Source organism: Chlorocebus sabaeus, chromosome 11 (genome assembly GCF_047675955.1).
Source record: "Chlorocebus sabaeus isolate Y175 chromosome 11, mChlSab1.0.hap1, whole genome shotgun sequence".
Taxonomy (NCBI): Eukaryota; Metazoa; Chordata; class Mammalia; order Primates; family Cercopithecidae; genus Chlorocebus; species Chlorocebus sabaeus.
In genome coordinates, this window is record NC_132914.1 from 118,954,743 (window position 1) to 118,978,008 (window position 23,266).

The following is a 23,266-nucleotide window of genomic DNA, read 5'->3' on the forward strand; positions in this document are numbered from 1 at the left end:
CACAGCAAGGGTTGTAGAAGAACGTCTGAGTGAGTGGAAACTGATGCCTCCTGCTGGATTCATGATGGGGGAACTGGAAGGGACTGCATCCTGCTTAGGGGACGAGGGACCCTGCTGGCTGCAGGCTTTGGTGGTCAGCGGCTGGGTCAGGGGTCAGTCAGGGATGGCTCCTGGTGTCAAGATCATAGACTGTAGCAGAAACTGCCGTCTACATCTTCAATTCACAGATGAGGAAACTGAAGCTTGGGCTTGCTGATTGGCTGGACGGGGGCCACACAGCTAGTTAGTGGTAAAGTTGGGGCTAGAATTTAGTTCTCTGAATTTTGGGAGACCCCTCTCTTCCTTCTCGTTCTCCCCTTCGTGTTAAATGTGAGAGCTGTGAACTCTCAAGGTGCAAGGCTCTGAAAATCTGTATATGGTGAGTAGGATGACCATTGTGTATGTGCTAGGCAGTTTCGGATATGAGATATTTGTTGGGAGCTCGGTGCATTGGCTCATACCTGTAATCCCAGCACTTTGGGAGGACAAGTTGGGAGGACCACTCCCAGCAGGATTGCCCAGCAGTTCGAGACCAGCCTGGGAAATATAGGGAAGCCCCTCTCTCTACAAACATGCATGCTTGTGGTCCCAGCTAGTAGGGAGGCTGAAGTAGGAGGGCTGTTTGAGCCCCAGATGTCAAGGCTGCAGTGAGCCATGATTGCACCACTGTACTGTAGCCTGGGTGACAGAGTTAGACCCTCTCTCAAAAAAAGAGAAAAATTTGTTGGGGAACAAGCAGGTAACAGCAGGTAGGTAGGTGGGCACACTGAACTAGAACGTTTAACAATAGAAAGGATTTTTTTTCTACCATAAAATCCTGGTCTATTTTAATTTTCCTACGTCTTCCTTAGAATCTGGGTTGAGGGTTTCATGTTTGTATCTCATTGATTCTGGGGTGATGTGTAACGATGTATAACATCTCTATGTCTTACTTCTTTTTCTTTCTTTTCTTTTTTTTTTTTTTTTTTGAGATGGAGTCTTGCTCTGTCATCCAGGCTAGAGTGCAGTGGCACGATCTTGGCTCACTGCAACCTTTGCCTCCCGGGTTCAAGCTATTCTCCTGCCTCAGCCTCCTGAGTAGCTGGGATTACAGGCACCTGCCACCATGCCCGGCTAATTTTTATATTTTTAGCAGAGACGGGGTTTCACCATCTTGGCCAGGTTGGTCTTGAACTCCTGACCTTGTGATCCACCCTCCTTAGCTTCCCAAAGTGCTGGGATTACAGGCGTGAGCCACCACGCCTGGCTTCCCTTTTTTAAATGAAGGAAAGAAAGAGCAAACCTAATTATCAGACCCCAGAGGATTTGAAAGGTCTTTGGAATTTCCCTCCGCCCCACCCCAGGAAAACCCAGCGTAATCTCTGGGACTGTAGAGGAAAAGATCAGTTTTCTTTGGATGATGATTTGCATGTGTCAGGGCCTTCCTGAACCCTGGGGTACAGTTGAGTCTCCATGAGGACTTAGTTTTTGGGCGGTTGGGGTTTCAGGCATGCTGGTGAGTTGAGTGCTAGTCTGAGACCAGTGTGCTCCTGGTCCCCTGGCTTGTGGTGTGACTGCAGAAGGTCACTTACAGACACAAGGGCAAGTAATTTAATGAGCATTTCCTGCCTTGCATCACTGGAAACCTGATCTTGTTGTTCCTCCCAGCCAAGGAAGAAGGGGGCCCGAAGCAGCTTTTCCCTAAGTCTGACCTCACAGTGATGCAAGGGCATGGTAAAGATTTTGACTTTTACTGCTAATGACATGTATGTCCGTCTGGCTGCTGTGTATAGAACAGACATCAGGGACACAGGCTCGAAGCAAGAAGATCAGCATTATTTCATTAATAAGCCTATGAAATAGATCCTAGACTCTCCATTTTACAGAGGTTAAGTCACTTATCCAAGGTCCCATGGCCTGTCAGCGCTGGAGCCAGGATTCAAACCCAGGCTGTTGAACACCAGTGTCTGTGCTCTTAACTACTGCCCAAGGCTGATCTGTGCCCTGAGTACGCCTGTTAGCTTTTGTTTCTCTTCTCTCTTGGCTTGGCTTGTGGGGAGTCTTTTTCTTTTTCTTACAGAGTCTCACTCTGTTGCCCAGGCTGGAGTGCAGTGGCAACGACCACAACCTCCGTCTTCCAGGTTCAAGCGATTCTCCTGCCTCAGTCTCCCGAGTAGCTGGGATTACAGGTGTGTGCCACCATGCCCAGCTAATTTTTGTATTTTTAGTAGAGACAGGGTTTCACTATGTTGGCCAGGCTGGTCTCGAACTCCTGACCTCGTGATCCTCCTGCCTCAGCCTCCCAAAGTGCTGGGATTACAAGCGTGAGCCACCACGCCCAGCCGGGCATCTTTCTTTAGTAGCAGATTGTGTGGGAAAAAACACTGCACAGGGAATCAGTATTCTTGAGTTCAGGTCCTAGCTTTGCCATTGTCTAGCATCTGAATTTGGTGAGCCACCTCTCTCAGCTTGAGTTTCTTTATCTAAAAACAAAGGCTGACAATAATAATAATCATAACAACAACAACAATAATAATAACTAACTGTGAAACATAGATTATCCCATTTAATCTAAATGTCAACCCACGACCTGGCGCAGTGGCTCATGCCTGTAATCCCAGCACTTTGGGAGGCTAAGGCGGGCAGATCACTTTGAGCTTAGGTGTTCAAGACCAGCCTGGGCAACATGGTGAAACCCCATCACTACAAAAAAAAAAAAAAAAAACTTAGCTGGACATTGGTGGCTCGCTCCTGTAATCCCAGCTACTCTGGAGGCTGAGGCTGGAGAATCGCTTGAACCCAGGAGGCGGAGGTTGTAGCGAGCTGAGATTGTGCCAGGGCACTCTAGCCTGGGTGACAGAGTGAGATTCTGTCTCAAAAATGAATGAATGAATGAATGACAAACCTGTTTTTTAGATGAGGAGATTGAAGCTAAGAGATACTAAGTAACTGGAAAGTCATGGAGCCAGAATTTGAACCCACGCCTGCTGTGTAACTCAGATACTTTTTGAGTTCCTAATACAGTGGGCTCCAAAAGCATCCCGAGACTCTTAGCTCCAGAAGAAAAGTTTTGAATTCGCTCGGCCCCTTCTCATTTACATGGTGCTTTCACACAGTGTGCTATCAGGACTCTTAGTTGCAAATGAAAAAAGCCCAGTCTGACTGGTTTTAAGCCAAAAGGGGGTTTATTGAGTCAAGCTAGTGACAAATGGCATCAGGCAAGGCTGGATCCAGGAGCTCAGGTGATGTCTGTGTGTGGATGTCTCTCTGTCTCCTCTGTGTCAGCATTATTCTCAGGCAGTCCCTCCCATGTTGTGGCAAAGATGGCCAGGTGGCCCTCAGCTGACATCCATCAGCTTAGCAGCTCTGGCAGAAACAGAGCATCCTTTCTCCCTTAGATTCAGCAAGCGCCCCAGGGCTGACTCCCATTTGCCCAGCTTGGGTCATGTGACTATGCCTTACTTAACCGGTCACTATGGCACTGATTGGCCAGGTCACAGTCACATGTCTGTTCCTGAAGCTTAAAAGTGGGATCAGTGCCACCATACTACATGAAATGAATTGGGGAGGGATGGTCCCATGAAGGAAAATCAAAATGCTGGTAGTTTAAAAAAAAAAAAGAGAGAGGGATGCTGGACAGGCATCTTTTGGGGGGGTAATAGAAATTGTTGGCTGGCTGTAGTGGCTTACGCCTGTAATCCCAACATTTTGGGAGGCCGAGGCAGGTAGATCGCTTGAGCCCAGGAGTTTGAGACCAGCCTGGGCAATGTGGTAACACCCTGACTCTACAAAAAGACACAAAAATTAGCTAGGCATGGTGGTGTGCACCCATGGTCCCACCTACTTGGGAGGCTGAAGCAGGCGGATTACCTAAGTTCAGGAAGTGGAGGTTGCAGTGAGCTGAGATCATGCCACTGCTCTCCAGCCTGGGTGACAGAGTGAGTCCCTATCTCAAAAAAAAATTTTTTTTTCAATGTAAACAGTGGCATCTGTTGGATGCTGCTTAAACTGCTAATGGGGGTAGTTTAAGGGGGTGGTTCCCAGTCGCATGTTAGGCTACACTGCATTCTTTTTTTTTGAGATGGAGTTTTGCTATTGTTGCCCAGGCTAGAGTGCAATGACACCATCTCGGCCCACTGCAACCTCTGCCTCCCAGGTTCAAGTGATTCTCCTGCCTCAGCCTCCTGAGTAGCTGTAGCTGGGACTATAGGCACATGCCACCACACCTGGCTAATTTTTGTATTTTTAGTAGAGACAGTTCCACCACGTTGGCCAGCTGGTCTCGAACTCCTGACCACAGGTGATCTGCCCACCTCGGCCTCCTAAAGTGCTGGGATTACCGGCGTGAGCCACCGCGCCCAGCTTACACCACATTCTTGATGATGTCATATCTCTGTGACAGTGCCTAGCCTGCTGCATGCACCTCATCTCCCACCTCTTTCACAGCTGACGAAACCGAGCCTCAGAGGGATTACATAATTCAGCTAATAAGTGGCAGGCTCTGGATCTGAACTCAGGCAACCTGATGGCAGCATCAAATCACTTAACCATTGTGTTTTCTTGCCACCCAAATGCCTGCCTCCCACGCACAGACCCCCACTTACCGCTTCCGTAACATACCGTTCATGGATTCTGACATATGACTCAGAATCTGTCCCGGCGTAGGACTCTTACACGTTAGGTGAAGTCATCCTTGGTGGTGTTTCTATGGTGATGAGTCCTGGTTAAGTATAGTCAGTGTCTGAAAGTCTATTTGAAGTTGATTTCTTAGAGCTATATAAAAATAATCTCTTGTCTGGGCACAGTGGCTCATGCCTGTAATCCTAGAACCTTGGGAGGCCAAGACAGGCAAGTCATTTGAGCTTAGGCGTTTGAGACCAGCCTAGGCAACAAGGCAAAACCCCTGTCTCTACAAAAAATACAAAAATTAGCCAGGCATGGTGGCGCAGGCCTGTAGTTTCAGCTACTTGGGAGGTTGAGAGGGGAGGATCGCCTGAGCCCGGGGAGGTGAAGGCAGTGATGAGCAGCCATGATTGCGTCACTGCATTCCAGACTGGACAACAGAGTAAGACCCTGTCTCCAAAAAAAAAAAAAAAAAAAAGGTAATCTCTTGAAAGTTTACCACCAGCAAGAGGCACAGCTCTAAGGCACCACACTTAAGTGGCGGTGTGGCCCTGTTGCAATCCACCGGACTGCCCAGCCACTTCTGATGCTCCTGGGCCAGCACCCTGTCTATAAATACCATGAGATTCCTCTGGCAATGACTGCAACAAATGTTGACTCCCCAGTCCCGGATCTTCTGACAGCCAAGGTGTGTTAAGGAGGTGTCTCCCGATGTTTCACATCTGTGCTGGGAACAAGAGTCATTAACCTCATCTTCCCACTGGGGCAGAGCTTGGGCCTCAGAGGATAGCAGAGGTGGCAGAGATCCTGAATCTTCCAAAGGAAACTTGCTTGTTTGTTTCTACATGCGGAGGATGGTAATTAGACAAGTAGGGAAGACACTCTGGGCATGCCAGCTCACAGAGCTCATGTGAGCACTCCTTTTTTTTTTTTTTTCTGAGACGGAGTCTTGCTCTGTCGCCCAGGCTGGAGTGCAGTGGCCGGATCTCAGCTCACTGCAAGCTCCGCCTCCCGGGTTTACGCCATTCTCCTGCCTCAGCCTCCCTAGTAGCTGGGACTTCAGGCGCCCGCCACCACACTTGGCTAGTTTTTTGTATTTTTTTGGTAGAGACGGGGTTTCACTGTGTTAGCCAAGGTGATCTCGATCTCCTGACCTCGTGATCTGCCTGTCTCGGCCTCCCAAAGTGCTGGGATTACAGGCTTGAGCCACCGCGCTTGGCCTTTTGTTGTTGTTTTATAAGAGAAGGTCTCACTTTGTTGCCCAGGCTGGAATGCAGTGGTCCGATCATGGATCACTACAGCTTCAACTTCCTGGGTTCAAGCGATTCTCCCTCTTCAGCCTCCTGAGTAGCTGGGACTACAGGCACACACTGCCACACTTGTCTAATTTTTATAATTTTTATAGAGGTGGGGTTTTGTCATGTTGCCCAGGCTGGTCTTGAACTTCTGGCCTCAAACATTCCTCCCATCTCAGCCTCCCAAAGTGCTGAGATTATAGGTATGAGTGCCCAGCCCTCCTTTTTTTTTTTTTTTTCTTTCAACCAAGAGTTTCACTCATTGCCCAGGCTGGAGTGCAGTGGTGCCATCTTGGCTCACTGCAACCTCTGCCTTCCGGTTTCAAGCAATTCTCCTGCCCCAGCCTCCTGAGTAGCTAGGATTACAGGCAGGCGCCACCACGCCCAGCTAATTTTTGTATTTTTAGTACACGGGGTTTCACCATGTTGGCCAGGCTGGTCTTGAACTCCTGACCTCATGATCTGCCCGCCTCAGCGTCCCAAAGTGCTGGGATTACAGGTGTGAGTCACTGCACCCAGCCCTGGCCCTTCTTTTTTTTGAATGGAATCCATTCTACCTTTTTTTTTTTTTTTTTTTTTTTTTGAGACAGAGTCTTGCTCTGTCGCCCAGGCTGGAGTACAGTGGCTCAATCTCGGCTCATTGCAACCTCTGCCTCCTGGGTTCAAGCGATTTTCCTGCCTCAGCCTCCTGAGTAGCTGGGACTACAGGTGCACACCACCATGCCCAGCTAATTTTTGTATTTTTAGTAAAGACGGGGTTTCACCATGTTGGCCAAGATGGTCTTGATCTCTTTACCTCGTGATCTGCCTGCCTCGGCCTCCCAAGGTGCTGGGATTACAGGTGTGAGCCACCACACCTGGCCTTTTTTTTTAAATTTTTTTTTTTTTTTGAGATGGGAGTCTCACTGTGTTGCCCAGGCTGGAGTGCAGTGGCACGATCTCGGTTCACTGCAACCTCCGCCTCCCGGGTTCAAGCAATTCTCCTGCCTCAGCCTCCTGAGTAGCTGGGATTACAGGCATGTGCTACCACACCAGGCTAATTTTTTTATTTGTAGTAGAGACGGGGTTTCACCATATTGGTCAGGCTAGTGTCTAACTCCTGACCTTGTGATCTGCCCACCTCGGCCTCCCATAGTGCTGGGATTAGAGGTGTGAGCCACTGCGCCCAGCCTCCATTCTACATTTTTATAAGTAATACATATTCACACAGTTAAAAATTCACATAGCAGCCATGTACAGTAGTTTTTGTAACACAACTAAAAATTGGCAACCTGAATGTCCATGGGAATGGATCATTACACTGAGCACCCAGAGAGAGGTGAAGCAGGAGAATGAATAAACTGAGCTACCTGTGTTAACATCCATCTGAAAGTTGCGGAGGGGTATATACAATGTGACACTTGTAATAAAGGCAAAAACTTTCAAAACAACACAGTATATCACTTAATGATACCTTGTATGTAATCCAAGTATAAAGACTTGCAAAGGAGTGATAAAGACCGTAGTTGGTGCTATCCTGGAAATTCAGACAGGGCCCAAGCAAGAAGTCAAGGCTGTCTCAAGAAGGTCTCGCTGAAAATAAGGGGCTGTTTACAAAGGTGTGGGCAGCTTTTTAAATTTACTTTTTTTTTTTTTTTTTTTTTTTTAAGATAGGGGTTCTAATTCCATCACTCAGGCTGAAGTGCAGTGGCAGTATCATAGCTCACTGCAGCCTTGAACTCCTAGGCTCAAGCTATCTTCCCACCTCAGCCTCCTGAGTAGCTGGGACTACAGGCAGGTGCCACTGTGCTCAGCTAATGTTTTAATCTTTTGCAGAGGTAGGGTCTTGCTGTGTTGCCCAGGCTCGGGTATGGGCAGTTTAATGATTGGAGCTGGCCACAGCAGGGAGCTGTTACTAGTCCTGATCCTAAAAGGTGAGGAGTCACTAGAGCTTGGCAGAAGCTGCCAGTCAGCAGCTGTAGTGGGTGAAGGGGGGGCAGTAGAACTGGGAGGAGGTAGGAGGAACAGATAACCCTGCCTCTCTCTCCTCCCGCCCTCCAGTCTTCTGGTGACTGCCATTGACCAAACCCAACTGGAGGGCAGTTCCTAGGGATCAGCCTCCCAGGGCAGAGCAAGCCAGGACTGATCTGGGGTAAGAGTGGGTTGAGGAAATTACCACAGTCCACCTCTTTGGCAGGGGCAGAGGATGGGAATACCATGTAGGAGGGATCCATGAGGCCATTCAACTCTGTGTGCACTATTCCTTCTTTCTTTTCTTTTTTCTTTTTCTTTTGAGACAAGGTCTCACTCTGACACTCGGACTAGAGTGCAGGGGTGTGATCATGACTCAGAGCAGCCTTCACCTCCTGGCTCAAGTGATCCTCCTGTCTCAGTCTCACAAGTAACTGTGACTACAGGTACCTACCACCATGCCAGCTATAATTAAAAAAAATTTTTTTTTTGAGAGGCGGGATCTTGCTGTGTTGTCCAGGCTGGCCTCAAGTGATCCTTTTTTTTTTTTGGTAGGGGGGTAGATGGAGTCTTGCACTGTCACCAGGCTGGAGTGCAGTGGCATGATCTCCACTCACTGCAGCCTCTATCTCCCAGGTTCAAGCGATTTTGCTGTCTCAGCCTCCAGAGTAGCTGGGATTACAGGCACCCACCACCAGGCCCGGCTAATTTTTTATATTTTTAGTAGAGACAGAGTTTCACTGTGTTGGCCAGGCTAGTCTTGAACTCCTGACCTCGTGATCCACCCGCCTCGGCCTCCCAAAGTGCTGGGATTACAGGCGTGAGCCACTGCACCCAGCCAACATACTAAAAGTTCTATGAAGAGAAACAGCTCTATAGGCTCCATGTCAGTTATTTACGTGGTTAGGACCATGCAATTATCACTTACAGCAGAATCAAGTAGTGTACTGTGATTGTATTTTTCTCTTGGAAAAATAAGTGTCTTGGTATTTGATTCCTTACTGCCAATGTTTTCCTTATAATTACCCTTTCTCCATTTTGTTCCGATTTGGGTATTCCATGAAGTGTGCTTTGTTTGTGTGGATTGGCCTGGAACAAGGCAGCTGAGGAGCTGGGGTTTGCCTTGTGCTGCAGAATGGATTTTCTTCTTCCGCAGCTGTCCCTCTATGCCCCCAGCACTCTTGAGTTAAATTTTTAGAGCCAGGGACTTGATGGTGGGAGTCAATCATATTTAATGTGCTGATGGTCCCTGGCCGGGCGTGATGGCTCACGTCTGTAATCCCAGCACTTTGGGAGGCTGAGACGAGTGGATCACGAGGTCAGGAGATCGAGACCATCCTGGCTAACACGGTGAAACCCCATCTCTACTAAAAATACAAAAAAAAAATTAGCCCGGTGTGGTGGCGGGCACCTGTAGTCCAGTTACTCGGCAGGCTGAGGCAGGAGAATGGCGTGAACCCAGGAGGCAGAGTTTGCAGTGAGCCGAGATCATGCCACTGCACTCCAGCCTGGGGGACTGAGCGAGACTCCGTCTCAGGAAAAAAAAAAAAAAAAAAAAAAAAAAAAAAAAATATATATATATATATATATATATATATATATATATATATGCTGATGGTCCCTGCACTGTTTGCAGAGAGCTGCCTCCCATTTTGGGATGAGTGTCTCCCGTGTTCAAATCTACTGCTGCCAAGGTTAGAAATAAAAATAGCAGTTTGGCATCTTCTTTAAAAGTTAGACAGAAATTTACCATATGACCCAGCAATTCCATTCCTAGCTATCTACCCAAGAGAAATGAAAAGACAGGTCCACACAGACTTATATGACATTGGATCTTCATAGCAGCAGTATTCACGATACAGTAACCAAAAAGTCAAAACAACCCAAACAACTTCTGGGCCACATTTTTATTGCTGACTAGCAATAAAAGGAAACAAAACAAAACAGATCCATGCTACAAAAACATGATGCTAAGTCAGGCCAGATGCAAAAACCCCATGCTGTATGATTCCATTTATATGAAATATGCAGAAATGACAGAACTATAGAGACAGGGCCAGGCATGGTGGCTCACGCCTGTAATCCCAACACTCTGGGAGGCCAAGGAGGGCAGATCACCTGAGGTCAGGAGTTCCAGACCAGCCTGGCCAACATGGTGAACCCGCATCTCTACTATAAATACAAGAATTAGCTAGGTGTGGTGATGCGCACCTGTAGTCCCAGCTACTCGGAAGGCTGAGGCAGGAGAATGGCTTGAACCTGAGAGGCGGAGGTTGCGGCGAGCAGAGATCACGCCACTGCACTCCAGCCTGGGCAACGGCGAGACTGTCTCAAAAACAAAACCAAAAAAACAACAAAAAAGCCTCTAGAGACAGAAAGCCGGTTAAAGGTTGCTGTGGGTTAGGAAGAAGGGGAGATGGAGAGTGACTGTGAAGAGACACCAGGGATCTTACTGGGTGATAGAAGGTTCTAACACAAGATGTGGTGATGGTTGTACAACCTGGTAAACGTATAAAAATCACTGAATTATATTCTTAAAATGTGTGAATTGTATGGCATGTAAATTATATATCAATGAAGTTGTTAAAAATGATGCTTCGGCTGGGTGCGGTGGCTCACGCCTGTAATCCCAGCACTCTGGGAGGCCTAGACGGGCAGATCACGAGGTCAGGAGATCAAGACCACTAAAAAAAAAATACAAAAAACTAGCCGGGCGAGGTGGTGGGCGCCTGTAGTCCCAGCTACTGGGGAGGCTGAGGCAGGAGAATGGCGTGAACCCGGGAGGCGGAGCTTACAGTGAGCCGAGATCCGGCCACTGCACTCCAGCCTGGCAACAGAGTGAGACTCCGTCTCAAAAAAAAAAAAAAAAAAAAAAAAAAAAAAGATGCTTTAGGCCAGGTGCAGTGGCTCATTCATGCCTGTAATCCCACCACTTGGGAAGGCTGAGGTAGGTGGATCACCTGAGGTCAGGAGTTTGAGACCAACCTGACCAATATGGTGAAACTCCATCTCTACTAAAAAAAATACAAAAATTAGCCAGGCGTGGTGGTACGTGCCTGTAATCCCAGCTAGTCGGGAGGCTGAGGCAGGGAGAATTGCTTGAACCCAGGAGACGGAGGTTGTAGTGAACTGAGGTCGTGCCATTGCACTCCAGCCTGGGCAACAGATTGAGACTTTGTCTCAAAAAAAAAAAAAAAAAAGCTCAGGCTGGGCACAGTGGCTTGCACCTGTAATCCCAGCACTTTGGGAGGCCAAGGCAGGTGGATCAGCCTGGGCAACATAGGAAAACCCATCTCTACTACAAATACAAAAATTAGTTTCATAACCCAGTCTCAAAATAAATAGATAAAAATAATTTAAAAATGCTTTAGTTTCTCAGTTCGGTAGAAAAACACCCAATGTGGGTGTTTAGAGATACGCATTTTTGGGGGTGCTGCTTAGTTCCTAGCTTGATGAAGGAATCATTCAAGCAGCCTCCAAGTCCCTGGTTTTTCACATCTTTAGGATGACATCCAGGGGCCATGGCTCAGTACTTTAGGAGGCCAAGGCAAGAGGATTGCTTGAACCCAGGAGTTTGAGACCAGCCTGGACAGCATAATGAGACCCCATCCCTGCAAAACAATAAAAAATGAACCAGGTGTGGTGGTGCGTGCCCATGGTCCCAGCTTCTCGGGAGGCTGAGGCAGGAGGATCACTTGAGTTGGGGAGGTTGAGGCTGTGGTGAGCTGTGATTGCACCACTGCCCGTCCAGCCTGCATGACAGAGAGAGACCTTGTCTCAAAAAAAAAAGACTGCCCTAGTTAAGAGATTGGTAACAATGAGTCCAAGGTTCAGAGCTTCTTTTCTTAACTAAGTGTAGTTAACTTTGCCCAGAAGGAAAGTTCTGTTCTTTGCCATATTAATCTGGTTTTTGACACTCACTTTTTTTTTTTCCTAAGACAGAGTCTCCCTCTGTCACCCAGGCTGGAGCGCAGTGGTGCGATCTCGGCTCACTGCAACCTCTGCTTTCTGGGTTCAAGTGATTATCCTGCCTCAGCCTCCTGAGTAGCTGGGATTACAGGCAAGTGCCACAACACCTGGCTAATTTTTGTATTTTTAGTAGAGACGGGGTTTCACCATGTTGGCCAGGCTTGTGTCGAACTCCTGACCTCACATGATCCGCCCACCTCAGCCGCCCAAAGTGCTGGGATTACAGGCATGAGCCACCGTGCCCGGCCGACACTCACTTCTGAAATGGGGATGCTCAGCCCCAACTGGGAAAGTAAAACAAAGCAGCGCAGAATGTGTTTGCTTATGTAATTAGGAAGTCAGAAGCGTGCTGCCTTCAGGTGTGAGCAGTTCCAGGCGCTCAAAAGCAATCACTAGGGCTCTGCTTTCATCTACCTCTCTGCCCTGTTTTCCCAAACTGGGTTCATTCTCAGGCTAGGTCCTCCAGAGACTGGCAAGACAGCCCTGTGAGCTCTGGGTCCCCATCTTGCTACCTTCAAAACTGGGGGGAAGAGTTTCTCTTTTTTTTTTTTTTTTTTTTTTTTTTTTTTTTTTTTTTGAGACGGAGTCTCGCTCTGTCGCCCAGGCTGGAGTGCAGTGGCGCAATCCCGGGTTCACGCCATTCTCCTACCTCAGCCTCCCCAGTAGCTGGGACTACAGGCGCCTGCCACTGCGCCCGGCTAATTTTTTCTATTTTTAGTAGAGACGGGGTTTCACAGGCGTGAGCCACCGCGCAGGCGTGAGCCACCGCGCCCGGCCGAGTTTCTCTTTCTTAGCAGTTCTTATAAAAGCTCTTCCACTGAGTTTTGCTGATTCCAGATGCCCATCCCTGAATTACCTGCTGGGTCGGGAGGCCGATGTTCTGATTGGCCAGGCCTGGGCCATGTGCTCTCTCCTGGAGCCTGTGGGCAGGACTAACCCCGCTTCTAGCCACATTTCATGGACTGAGTGTGGCAGAGGGATGGGTCCCTAAAAAAACTTTGGGGATGTTAACCAGAAGGGGAATGGCTGCCTGACTGGCAAAAACAACAGCCTTCATCTGGCCAGCTGGTTCCATTCAAGGCCACAGGGCCAAGGTTGCTTGGAGGCTTGCAGTGCCTCCGTTGGCTCACCCTGCTCCCAGAAAAAGCATCTCAAAGCACAGGTCTAACTGAGGGCCTGCTGGAGACACCCTCATGTGCAAAGAGTAGCCAGGGACTCCAAGGGAAGACTGGGATTGTATCTCCTCTGCCTGGCAGAAATGCCCCATGCACGGTGCATCAAGACAGCCACGTAGAAAACAGTATGGCGGTTCCTCAAAAAATTAAACATAGAATTACCATATGGTCCAGCAATTCCACTTCCGGGGTATATACCTAAAACAGCTGAAAGCAGGTGGGATGTGGTTGCTCACACCTGTAATCCCAGCACTTTGGGAGGCTGAAGTGGGAGAATAGTGTCAGCCCAGGAGTTGGAGATCAGCCTGGGCAACATAGTGAGACTATCTCTACAAGAAAAAAAAAAACAAAAAACAAGCTAGCATGGTGGCACATGCCTGTAGTTCCAGCTACTCGGGAGGCTGAGGTGGGAGGATCACTTGAGTTTGAGGCTGCAGTGAGCCATGATTGTGCCACTGCACTGCAGCCTGGGCGACAGAGAGATCCAATCTTTTGAAATATTGAAAGCGGGGTCTTAGAAAGATATGTGTACACCCACGCTCACAGCAGCATTATTCACAACAGCCAAAAGATGGAAGCAACCCACCTTCCATCCATCCGTGGAGGCGTGGAGAAATAAAATGTGGCTTGTCCATACAGTGGACTGCTAGCCTTAAAAAGGAAGGACATTCTGGCCAGGCGCGGTGCCTCACGCCTGTAATCCCAGCACTTTGGGAGGCCGAGGCGGGCGGATCATAAGGTCAAGAGATCGAGACCATCCTGGCCAACATGGTGAAACCCCATCTCTACTAAAAATACAAAAATTAGCTGGGCATGGTAGCAGGCACCTGTAATCCCAGCTACTCAAGAGGCCGAGGAAGGAGAATTGCTGGAACCCAGGAAGTGGAGGTTGCAGTGAGCCGAGATTGGGCCACGGCACTCCAGCCTGGCAACAGAGTGAGACTCTAGCTCAAAAAAAAAAAAAAAAAAAGAAGGAAGGAAATTCTGATACATGCCACAATACGGATAAGCCTGGAGCACATTATGCTAAGTGATAAATAAGCCAGTCATTAAAGGACACATACTGGGCCAAGCACAGTGGCTCACACCTGTAATCCCAGCACTTGGGGAGGCCGAGGCGGGCACATCATGAGGTCAGGAGATCGAGACCACCCTGGCCAACATGGTGAAACCCCATCTCTACTTTAAAAAAGTACAAAAATTAGCTGGGCATGGTACTGGATGCTTGTAGCCTCAGCTACTTGGAAGGCTGAGGCAGGAAAATCACTAAAAACCAGGAGGCAGAGGTTTCAGTGAGCTGAGATCGCACCACTGCAGCCTGGTGACAGAGCGAGATACTGTCAAAAAAAAAGAAAAAGACTAGGCGCAGTGGCTCATGCCTGTAATCCCAGCACTTTGGGAGGCCGAGGTGGGCAGATCACCTGAGATTGGGAGTTCGAGACCAGTCTGACTAACATGCAGAAATCCCATCTCTACTAAAAATACAAAAATTAGCTGGGTGTGGTGGCACATGTCTGTAATCCCAGCTACTTGGGAGGTGGAGGCAGGAGAATTGCTTGAACTAAGGAAGTGGAGGTTTTGGTGAGCCGGGATCACACCATTGCACTCCAGCCTAGGCAGCAAGAGTGAAACTGTCTCAAAAAAAAACAAAAAAAAACACAACATACTGTGTGATTCCACTTATAGGTGGTACCTAGAGTAGTCATATTCATAGAGTTTCATAGAGTTGGAAGACAGAATAGCGGTTGCCAGGGGCTGAAGGGAAGGTGAAATGGGGAATTATGGGTTCATAGTTTCTGTTTGGCATGATGAAAAAGTTCTGGAAATGGATGGTGGTATAGTCACACATCGCATATTGACATGTCTGTCAAAGACAGTGGTCCCATAAGATTGTGATGCTGTGTTTTTACTGTACCTTTTTCTATGTTTCGATACATTTATTTTATTTTTTCAGATGGAGTCTTGCTCTGCCGCCCAGGCTGGAGTGCAGTGGTGCAGTCTAGGCTCACTGCAACCTCTGCCTCCCCAGCTCAAGCGATTCTTCAGCCTCAGCCTCCTGAGTAGCTGAGATTACAGGCGGGTACCACCATGCCTGGCTAATTTTTGTAGTATTTTTAGTAGAGAAGGGTTTTGCCATACTGGCCAGGCTGGTCTCAAACTCCTGGCCTCAAGTGATCTGCCCTCGGCCCTGTTTAGATACATTTAGATACATGAATACTTACCACTGTGTTATAGTCTGCTACAGTTTTGAGTACAGTAGCACGCTGTGTAGGTTGGTAGCCTGGGAGCCATAGGCTAGACCGTCCAGGTTTCTGTAGGTGTGCTCTGATGTCTGCATGATGACGACATCGCCTAATGCTGCATTTCTTAGAACGACCCTGTTTGTTAAGCGACACATGACTGTGCCACAGTGTGAGTGTGATGCCATCACATTGTCCACTTAAAATGATTAAGATGGTAAATTTCTTGTGCATTTTATCATAATTTAAAACATTTACCAATGGTTAAGAGTTATGTATATTTTACCACAATTAAAAAACGAAAGAGAGGCTGGGCATGGTGGTTCGTGCCTGTAATCCCAGCACTTTGGGAGGCCGAGGCGGGCGGATCACCTGAGGTCGGGAGTTTGAGACCAGCCTGGCTAACATGGTGAAACCCTGTCTCTACTAAAAATACAAAAATTAGCTGGGTGTGGTGGCAGGCGCCTGTAGTCCCAGCTACTCAGGAGGCTGAGGCAGGAGAATCGCTTGAACCCAAAAGACAGAGGTTGCAGTGAGCTGAGATCGGGCCACTGCTCTCCAGCCTGGGCAACAGAGTGAGACTCCATCTCAAAGAGAAAGAAAGTCTGGAAAAGAGTAAGGATACAAGAAATGAATTAATGACCTTTCCCATTGCTTGTGAGGCTGGCACAAGGGTGGAATCCATGAAGACTTGGTGTGGGCGTGGAATGTCTTGGGGGTGGAGAATGTGTCACACTAAGGTCCTTGTTTGTGGCTCCCCTCACTCCATGTTGTCCTCCTCGTGGCTGGCAAATCCTGAGCCTAGAGCTAAGGCTGGGGGTGGACTAGGTGTGTGTGACCTCCAGAGAGGGATCCCTCCCCACCACCCCCCACCCCCAAAGTGACTGGCCAATGACAGAGCGAGAGAATTGCAGGGGAGTAGGAATGACCCGTTATATCAGGGGACAATATTGTGGGAACGCCCATGGATTAACCATCCTTATCCAGTCACCATCACCAGTGAAACATTAGAAAAGTACCTGGAAAAAATTAAATGTTTATAGCATGGAGTGTTGCTCATATGTAGACAGCTGTTATATGCTGTGGGTGGGAGTATAAATTGGTATAGCTACTCTGAAGGGCAGTTTGCCAAGACTCATTAAATCTAATAACAAGGCTGGACGCGGTGGCTCACACCTGTAATCCCAGCACTTTGGGAGGCCGAGGCGGGTGGATCACAGAGTCAGGAGATCGAGACCATCCTGGTTAACACAGTGAAACCCTGTCTCTACTAAAAATACAAAAAATTAGCCAGGTGTGGTGGCGGGTGCCTGTAGTCCCAGCTACTTGGGAGGCTGAGGCAGGAGAATCACTTGAACCTGGGAGACGGAGGTTGCAGTGAGCCGAGATCATGCCACTGTGCCCCAGCCTGGGCAACAGAGGGAGACTCTGTCTCAGAAAAAAAAAAAAAAAAAAATCTAATAAAAAGCCTGTAGCCTCTGACCCACAATTTTACCTCTCTTCCCCCAGAGAAATCTACTCTAGAGACACACCTGCCTGTGTGCCCAGAGAGGCCGTGCAAGGATATTATTCAATATTGTATTGTTAGTTATAGTCAGACACAGGAAGCAACATAAATACCCAGCACTAGGGGAAGGACTAAAGAAACTGGAGTATATCTGCAGCACAATATATGCACAGCACTAAAGAGTGGAGTGCATCCATATATTCTTTTTTTTTTTTTTTTTTGAGACAGAGTCTCACTCTGTTGCCCAGGCTGGAGTGCAGTGGTGTGACCTCAGCTCACTGCAACCTCTGCCTTGGGTTCAAGCAACTCTCATGCCTCAGCCTCCCAAGTAGCTGGGATTACAGGTATGCACCATTACACCTGGTTAATTTTTGTATTTTTAGTAGAGACGGGATTTTGCCATGTTGGCCAGTATGGTCTCCAACTCCTGACCTCAAGTGATCTGCCCACCTCGGCCTCCCAAAGTGCTAGGATTACAGGTGTGAGCCACCGCACCTGGCCCCGTATATTGTGCGTAGATCTCCAAGACATATTACTGAGTGAGAAAAGCAAGTTATGGAATCTAATGTATATTCTGATACTGTTAATATACTTTTTAAAAACCCAAAGAATGTGTTTAGGGTAGAAGCTACGCTGCTGTCACAAAGAGACCTGAAAGTAAAATGCCAGGAATGAAGTAGTTTCTTTGTCACGTGACAGTCCAGAGGGCGGCGTGGCCCAGGGTGAGTGGGGTTTGTTATCTCCGGTGCATAAAACAACTGTTGCCTGATGCTTGGGGATTCTGTGGGTCAGGAATGTAGACAGAGCACAGAAGGAGGCTTGACTGTGCTCTATGATGTCTGGTGCCGTTTCTGGGAAGACTCAAGTAGCGAGGGGTAACTCACGTGGCTGGGGCTGGAATCTTCTGGGGGTTTCTTTTCTTTCTTTCTTTTTTTCTTTGTGAGATAGAGTTTTGCTCTTGTTGCCCAGGTTGGAGTGCAGTGGCATGATCTTGGCTCACCGCAACCTCCGCCTCCTGGGTTCAAGCAATTCTCCTGCTTCAGCTTCCCGAGTAGCTGGGATTACAGGCATGAACCACCACGCCTGGCTAGTTTTGTACTTTTAGTAGAGATGGGGTTTCTCCATGTTGGTCAGGCTGGTCTCAAACTCCTGACCTCAGATGATCCACCCACCTCGGCCTCCCAATCACACCTGTGCTGGGATTACAGGTGTGAGCCACCACGCCTGGCCATGAAAGCTGCTTTTTCTTTCTTTCTTTGTTTTTTAGTTTGCAAAATAAGTTTTATTTTTACTTCTTTTAAAAAATAGACAGGCTGGGTGCCGTGGCTCACACCTGTAATCCCAGTACTTTGCGAGGCTGAGATGGGTGGATCACCTGAGGTCAGGAGTTTGAGACCAGCCTGGCCAACATGGCGAGACCCGTCTCTACTAAAAATACAAAAATTAGCCAGGCATGACGGCAGGTGCCTGTAATCCCAGGTGCTCGAGAGGCTGAGGCAGGAGAATCACTTGAACCCAGGAGGTGGAGGTTGCAGCAAGCTGAGATAGTGCCATTGCACTCTAGCCTGGGTGACAAGAGCAAAACTACATCTCAAAAAAAGAGAAAAAAAAAGAATTAATATTCAATATATATGTACATAACTTCACCCAGGCTACTGTGGACATGCTGTCCATGGGTTAGCCCTGCTCTTCAAGGAGCAGTAAAATACAAAAAATTAGTTGGGCGTGGTGGCATGCACCTGTAGTCCCAGCTACTTGGGAGGCTGAAGCAGGAGAATCGCTTGAACCCAGGAGGCAGAGGTTGCAGTGATCCGAGATCATGCCACTGCACTCTAGCCTGGGTGACAGAGCAAGACTCCATCTCAAAAACAAACAAAAAAACCCCAGAAACAAAACCTCCCAACTTAGTGAAAACAAGGCATTCAATGACAGACCAGCAGCAGAAACTGCTTATTACCAGTTTATACTAGTCATTTTATGAAGTCATATCTCTATAAAAACAAACAGTAGAGATAATAAATAAATAGATTTAAATAAAGTGACAAGCATAACTACAAATAAATACCATATTACCAGATTTTTTTTGAGACAGAGTCTCACTCTGTCGCCAGGCTGGAGTGCAGTGGTGCGATCTCGGCTCACTGCAACCTCCACGTCCTGGGATCAAGCAGTTCTCCTGCCTCAGCCTCCCGAGTAGCTGGGACTACAGGTGCATGCCACCATGCGTAACTAAGTTTTGTATTTTTAGTAGAGATAGGGTTGCACCATGTTGGCCAGGATGGCCTCCCTCTGTTGACTTCGTGATCCACCCGCATCGGCCTCCCAAAGTGCTGGGATTACAGGCATGAGCCACCGCGCCCGGCCTTTTTTGTTTTGTTTTGTTTGAGACCAAGTCTTGCTCTGTCACCCAGGCTGGAGTGCAGTGGCGCGATCTCAGCTCACTGCAACCTCCACCTCCTGGGTTCAAGTGATTATTCTGCCTCAGCCTCCTGAGTAGCTGGGATTACAGGCACATACCACCACGCCCGGCTAATTTTTATATTTTTAGTAGAGATGGGGTTTCACCATGTTAGTCAGGCTGGTCTTGAACTCCTGACCTTGTGATCCACCCGCATTGGCCTCCCAGAGTGTTGGGATTACAGTGGGCCCTGCCATATTACCAGATTTTAAACAAGAATCTATAAAAGTTTTACCACCTAAGGACTTTCACTCAAAGAAGAAAAAATACATAGTAACACCAAGCTTGCAGGGTGGTGAATTAACAGATATATTTTCTCTTAATGGAAACTTACCTAGCTTCAGTAACATTTCCGGATGAGGCATCAAGTTATTGTTGCACTTTTTTTTTTTTTTTTTGAGACGGAGTCTTGCTCTTTCGCCCGGGCTGGAGTGCAGTGGCCGGATCTCAGCTCACTGCAAGCTCCGCCTCCCGGGTTTACGCTATTCTCCTGCCTCAGCCTCCCGAGTAGCGGGGACTACAGGCGCCCGCCACCTCGCCCGGCTAGTTTTTTGTGTTTTTAGTAGAGACGGGGTTTCACTGTGTTAGCCAGGATGGTCTCGATCTCCTGACCTCGTGATCCGCCCGTCTCGGCCTCCCAAAGTGCTGGGATTACAGGCTTGAGCCACCGCGCCCGGCCATTGTTGCACATTTTAAAAAGACTGGTCCAGCAGTGTTTCCTCTAAATTTTAATTACCCCTCTTCATTTAAACCATTAGCAGGACCATTGTTACATGGATTGTCTAGAATGTCTTCGTTTAATCCATTTGACTTCTCCTTTTGATCCTCATCAGTATTAACCTCTTCAACTGTCTGTGCCCCTTGTGTATTCATTAACATATCATTTCCTAGGGACTATTAGCAGCTTTGCCTTCCTTCTTTCCAAGGCCGGTTGTTTATTTCTCTCAGTTCTTTGTTGTTGCTCTTGTGTTAGGCTTCTACTTGACTCAGAAGCAAACATCTCACTTTCAGATGGGTTTATCAGAAAGGGATCTCATTCAGTTGCAGATACATCATGTCCATTATTTTCCGCAACTTCATCATTATTGCTAACAAAATCTTCACGTAAAATAGGGAGATCAAGTTGAATTCGTTTTAAACAGGTTTGAACTTCCTTTTTATTTCCCAGGTATTCGTCTGTCAATAAAATCCTCAAACTGCAGTTTAGGGAATAGCCTGTGTGCCCAGTGCTCCACGTGTCTGATTAGAGTCTTCAAGTCTTCAGCCTCATGACCTTTACCTTTGGATTCTGCCTTATCAAATACATGCCTTAGGGCTGGAAGTCCTCTCTCTGAAATTAGTCTGAGTCAGCCTGAATATATTTCTTTTAATTCTTCTCTTTGGAGGTACAGGAAGAGGTGCCCCACTTCCTGAGTCTTCATCAGGTTCAGCTCTTTCACCATCTTGTCTTTCTGGAGAGGCTTATGCAGGGGCCACAGCGTGGAAGTTGGCGTGAAGCCTAAACGCACTTCTCGCGAGACTTGGGAACTTCACCCCCGCCATTCCCCTCTCCTTTTTTTTTTTTTTTTTTTGGAGATGGAGTCTCGCTTAGTCGCCCAGGCTGGAGTGCAGTGGTGCGATCTTGGCTCACTGCATCCTTTGCCTCCTGCGTTCAAGCGATTCTCCTGCCTCAGTCTCCCCAAGTAGCTGAGACTACAGGTGCCCACCACCATGTCCAGCTAATTTTTTTTGTATTTTTAGTAGAGACGACGTTTCACCATGTTGGCCGTGCTGGTCTCAAACTCTTGACCTCAGGTGATCCGCCTGCATCGGCCTCTCAAAGTGCTGGAATTACAGGCATGAGCCACCGCCCCCGGCCTTCTTTTTCTTTTTGAGACAGTCTTCCTCTGTCGACTAGGCTGGAGCGCAGTGGCACGATCTCAGCACACTGCAACCTCCACTTCCCAGGTTCAAGCAATCCTGCCTCAGCCTCCCGAGTAGCTGGGATTACGGGCATGTACCACCATGCTGTCTAATTTTTGTAATTTTAGTAGAGATGAGGTTTCATCATGTTGGCAAGGCTGATCTCAAACTCCTAACCTCAGGTAATCCTCCTGCTTCAGCCTCCCAAAGTGCTGGGATTACAGGGGCGAGCCACTGCGCCCCGCCTGGATGTTTGTTTATGTACATGTCTGGAACCTATGTGGGACTGACAAGATTTGTCTTAGTTGGGACTATTGATTGGAGTGACTACACGGGACTTCTCTGTGTGGCTAAAGCTTCATATAGCATGGTTGCCTCAGGATAGCTGTACTTTTTGCTCCAAGAGCAACTAGTTCCACTTACTTAGTTGCTCCAGGAACTTAGGTGGAAGCCACAGGGCCTTCCGTGACTTTTTCTCAGAAGTTATGTAGTGTCAATTCTGCCATATTCTATTGTCAGACTAGTCACAAGCGTACCTAGATTTAAGGGGAGTGAACAGAGGCACTGCCTCTCTATGTGAGGCATGATAAAGAATAAGTGGCCATGTTTTAAAACCATCACAGTGGGTGGGGCACAGTGGCTCACGCCTGTAAACCCAGCACTTTGGGAGGCCGAGGTGGGTGGATTACCCAAGGTCGTGAGTTTGATACCAGCCTGGCCAACATGATGAAACCTCGTTTCTACTAAAACTACAAAAATTAGCTGGGTGTGGTTGTATGCGCCCTTAATCCCAGCTACTCGGGAGTCTGAGGCAGGAGAATCACTTGAACCCAGGAGGCGGAGGTTGCAGTAAACCGAGACTGTGCCACTGCACTGCAGCGTAGGTGACAGAGCAAGACTCTGTCTCAAAAAAGAAAGAAATCACAGTTGGGAAGCTGTGTCCCATGAGGCTGCACTGGGACTCAGGTTAGTTTGGTTGGGGAGGGGCAATGGGCTCTGCTGCTTCTGGCTTCAAGGTAACTGAGCCCTTTGTTGCATTTCCTAGCCAGGGAAGAGAGAGTGGAGGGCAAGCAGTTCCTAATGAAATATGTGGTTCAGAACTTGCAGAAGTTGCCGGATGCAGTGGCTCACATCTGTAACCCCAGCACTTTGGGAGGCCAAGATGGCGGATCACTTGAGGCCAGGAGTTCGAGACCAGCCTAGTCAACATGGTGAAACCCCATCTCTACTAAAAACACAAAAATTAGCTGGGCATGGTTGTGCACGCCTGTAGTCCCAGCTACTTGGGAGGTTGAGGCACGATAATTACTTGAACCCGGGAGGTGGAGGTTACAGTGACCTGAGATCAAGCCACTGTACTCCAGCCTGTGTGATAGAGTGAGACCCTGTCTCCAAAAAAAAAAAAATCCGGGCACAGTGGCTCACACCTGTAATCTATTCTAAAAATATAAAAATATGAAAATTAGCCAGGCATGGTGGTGCACACCTGTAATACCAGCTACTTGGGAGACTGAGGCAGGAGAATCGCTTGAACACAGGAGGCGGAGGTTGCAGTGAGCCGAGATCGCGCCACTGCACTCCAGCCTGGCGACAGAGCGAGACTCCATCTCAAAAAAAAAAAAAAAAAAAAAAAAAAAGCAGACGTCAGCCATAGCTGTAGTGTTTTAATTTTTAACAAGGATGATGTCTTCATGTTTTACTTGTGACATTAAATATTAATTGAAACAGATGAGGTCCTGATGAGCATCTGGCAGCTGATTTTGTAGCCCTGGTCTTATCTCTTCATGGCAGGAACCAGCACCAAAGGCCACCAGGAGGGGTGCAGGCCCCTTATCTCACAGCAGCCTCTCAAGCCAGGGCCCTGTCTTCCCCAAGGCTGCATTGTCTGGGCAGGATCTCTCCACCTCTGTCCTCTTCGTCTGGTTTCGTTACCAGCAGGTATTTGTTGGACATAGAGGGCTGTTTAGCACTGAAGAATTCAAAAGTGATTAAAACACAGCCTTTCTTCACACAGATAACTTGTTAATTGCCAATGGAAAGTTGGACACTACATAGTGCAGAAGCTGGGTGGGCATCCTGGCTGCCTTTACCCAGCAAAGTTAGCATCATGGATATGGTGTCCCTCTTGG

General features: G+C 48.0%; 1 protein-coding gene and 1 pseudogene across 3 annotated transcripts in view; one reads left to right on the forward strand and one right to left on the reverse strand.

The window, feature by feature from the left end:
- The window catches only part of TMEM120B (transmembrane protein 120B), a 74,604-nt gene that overhangs the window by 2,772 nt on the left and 48,566 nt on the right, over positions 1–23,266 (forward strand). The gene's annotated exons all lie outside the window — the stretch shown is intronic.
- LOC103239475 (TIMELESS-interacting protein pseudogene) lies at positions 19,562–23,090 on the reverse strand (annotated as a pseudogene).